Source organism: Colobus angolensis, unplaced genomic scaffold (assembly GCF_000951035.1).
Source record: "Colobus angolensis palliatus isolate OR3802 unplaced genomic scaffold, Cang.pa_1.0 Scaffold139, whole genome shotgun sequence".
In the NCBI taxonomy this organism is placed as follows: Eukaryota; Metazoa; Chordata; class Mammalia; order Primates; family Cercopithecidae; genus Colobus; species Colobus angolensis.
Genome location: NW_012114477.1, coordinates 4,373,076 through 4,376,618, shown reverse-complemented (window position 1 = coordinate 4,376,618; position 3,543 = coordinate 4,373,076). Strand labels below are relative to the sequence as shown.

Sequence of the window (3,543 nt, the reverse complement as noted above, 5' to 3'; positions counted from 1 at the left end):
GATGGTATCTCATTGTGTTTCCGAGTTGCATTTCACTGATTAGTGAGGTTGTGCCTTTTTTCATGTCAGTTGGGCACTTGAATGTCTTTTTCTATTTTTGAGACAGTATCTCATTCTTGCCCAGGCTGGAGTGCAGTGGTGCGATCTTGGCTCACTGCAACCTCCACCTCCCAGGTTCAAGAGATTCTTCTGCGTCAGCCTCCTGAGTAACTGGGATTACAGATGCCTGCCACTGTGCCCAGCTAATTTTTGTATATTTTAGTAGAGATGGGGTTTCACTATGTTGGCCAGGCTGGTCTCGAACTCCTGACTTTGTGATTCACCTGTCTCAGCCTCTCAAAGTGCTGGGATTAAATGCATGAGCCACCATGCCTGGCCAGTGTTTTTGTAGTTTTAGTAGAGATGGAGTCTCACCATGTTGGCCAGACTGGTCTCGAACTCCTGACCTCAGGTGATCCACTGCCTCAGCTTCCCAGAGTGCTGGGATTATAGACGTAAGCCATGGTGCCCAGCCCCTTGACAACTGTTTCTAAGGACCCATTGCTAAAGGAGAATTGCTGGATCAAACTACTCTTCCAAAAGAGGATAATAAACATTTCCTCTTTTGTTAATAACTTAGATTATTCCTCTGAACAGCCATTATTGCACATTGCTGAAATGTTTGCCTCTGCACTGGCTGGCCCCAGAATGTTAATCATTTTGAGATTTGTGGTTTTTTTTCTCCTATTTTTTGCCTTCCTCTATTAGCCATGCCCAACGTGAAGGCCATCCTTCCCTTTTTAATGTACTATTTTTCTTCTAATGTGGATCTACAAAAACAGAGTTTGGGCAGAGTCTAACAACAGGGACAAGAGAAGAAACAGATCCAAAGAGAGGGGGGTTTGGGCACAACTGAGGGGTTCTGGGGTCAGTTCTCAGTGGTGAAGGCTGACTGTGCATCTCTCTCCCCAGCTCCACTTGGAGCTGTGTCATAGCTTGAAATCTGCCACAGTGGGAGCATTTACACCATGGAAATTGGCAAATGCTGCAAATCAAGAGTGTTAATTTTTGTTTTGCTTTTTGAGAGTTGGCTATTAACTTACGAGTATACTATTGGCTTTAGTGCATGGCCTCTATATGTTGTTATTTGTTGTGGGCCGTTATTTAGACTGCCTTCTTATTTCTTAACTGTGTTCCATAGTTAAAGGCAACATAGCACTGAGTTCTGGATAACTGAGGGGACTGTGCGCTTGGATTTGCCATCCTAAGGTTTGGGTGGGGCTACTACATCTTGCCGGATTGGGCAAGAGTGAACCCCAGGGGTCAACATGAGTAGCCAGGATCCTGCCATAGGAAGCTTGGAGTGGAACTGACCTGCCCCCTTTCTCTCTGTCTCCATGGCAGCTGGGTGGGCTATGAACAGGCCAACTGCAAGGGTGAGCAGTTTGTGTTTGAGAAGGGCGAGTAAACCCACTGGGACCAGCAGCCGGAGGACAGACTCCCTCAGCTCCCTGAGGCCCATCAAAGTTGTGAGCCCCCTGCCATCATCCTACTTCCTCTCTCTGCCCATCATCCTACTTTCTGTCTCTGCCACCTTGGAGCGGGAGGTCCCGGGACCAGGAAGGAGCCTGCCCCTCTAGCATTGTGCCCCTTATGATTGGTGAGGAACCTCCTCACTGGGTGGGTGACCTTGCAAAAGTCATTTTACTTCCCTGAGCCTCAGTTTCTTCATCTGTAAAATGGGCATATTGGTATCTACTGTCTTGAGATTCCAATGTGCTTATTAGCTTGAGGGTTGTCACGCTGCACAACTCCAAGGGGCTCCAATCACAAGATTATGAAATGCACCAGAGGGCACCATTCACATTCTATTTTATGTGGTTGGTGCCCCCCACCCCGCAGGGTTGGGCAACTGTCGTCACAGAGTCATTGCTCAATAACCAGTAGCCATCAGAAATACAAGAAAGTCTGAGTTCAGGACTGGAGGAGAAGGTGGTTTAACTCTTCTTCAAGACTCATGCCAGTGTGAGTTTTCAGTGCTTCTGAGATCCTGATTGTTATTAGTGTGTGTGTGAACTGTCAGGGAGGGGACAGAGCACATCACCGCTCAGTTACACTCCCAAACCCTCCAAGCCCGTTCTGGTTCCTCCCAGGACCTACTGGAAGGTTGGAGAACACTGGACTTTGCACCCCACAGACGTGGGTTCCCATATTGGCTGTGCTGCTCCCAGCTGTGTGGCCTTCAGCATGTCATTTGACCTCTGTGCCTCACTTTTTTCATCTGCCAAATGGCATAAAAGGATTTTATGTCTAAGGGGTAAGGGTTTTATGTTTAAAGGATTCGATGAGATAGCTAAGGAAAATGTCATAGGAATAGGAGAATGGGAAGAGATGTAGAAATGAAGAAAAATCAAAATATCTCAGGTGCCTATTAGAGGCACAGTTAACCTGTGCATGTGTGTACGTGTGGGTGTGCATGTGTGGGTGTGTGCATGTGGGTGTGTGCATGTGTGTGTGTGCACGTGTGAGTGGGTGGGTAGATTATAGCTGCCATTTATAAAAGAGAAACTTGAGGCATAGGAAAAATCACATTTCAGAATCAAGTATTCCCCAAAGTGTAGCATCTCAGAGTGTCTGTTACATGAAAATGGCCCAGTAGAAACTTAACAAATGGCTGCGATCCAACAGCAGTTGTCATAGACACGTGGTAGGTGCACTGGGCAGAGAGTGATGTGTGGGACATGTGGATCCCAACTCTGGGGCATGAGCTTGGGGTGGGAAGGCCAACCCTGGGCCCCGTCACCCATACTCACTTACCCACATCCTCTGCCAATAGGACAGCCAAGAGCACAAGATCGTTCTCTATGAAAACTCCAACTTCACCAGGAAGAAGATGGAAATCATAGATGATGACGTACCCAGCTTCCACGCCCACGGCTACCAGGAGAAGGTGTCATCTGTGCGAGTGCAGAGTGGCACGTAAGTGCATTGCCAGCCCTGGCTCACCCTGCCACAGGAACTGAGACTCCGGGGTCCTAAGTCCTGCTCTGCTTTGTATACACTGGTGATCTTGCACACATCAGTGTTCTCTGCTGACCTCTGGCTTCCCATTGGAAAGTAAATGGGAATTCTCTGCCCACAGGTGGCTTATAGCCCCTGAATTTCTCCCTAGAGCTGCCTTTGGGGAAATGGCCTTTGGAGTGGAGAAACCTTGGCCTTTACCTCAGCCCCAGTGAGCAAGACATGTATGTCAGAGGGGCAAGTTGAGGCAGAGGGAGGATTAGGTTGAGGCAGGAGGGAAGGAATGAGTTGAGTAGTCTGAAACCTGTGAGAAGCAGGAGGACCAGCCCATGCTGCCTTTGACCGCATGTGTCCCTAAGTTTGGGAACAGGAGGTGTCATTTCCCTCTGAATGGAAGTTCCTGGGCACATCGACCCTGGCCATCAGCAATGAGGGATTTCTCATGGTAAAAAATTTGGATTCCATGGGGGTCCACAGATGAGCTTTGGGCAGCGGTGTGCTGAACAGCTTATACCAGCTTGTAAGAACTTTTTTTTTTTTTTT

The 3,543-nt window shown here is 48.1% G+C and overlaps 1 pseudogene; it reads left to right on the top strand.

Moving 5' to 3' along the window:
* Positions 1–3,543, top strand: part of LOC105506648 — an 18,094-nt pseudogene that overhangs the window by 9,226 nt on the left and 5,325 nt on the right.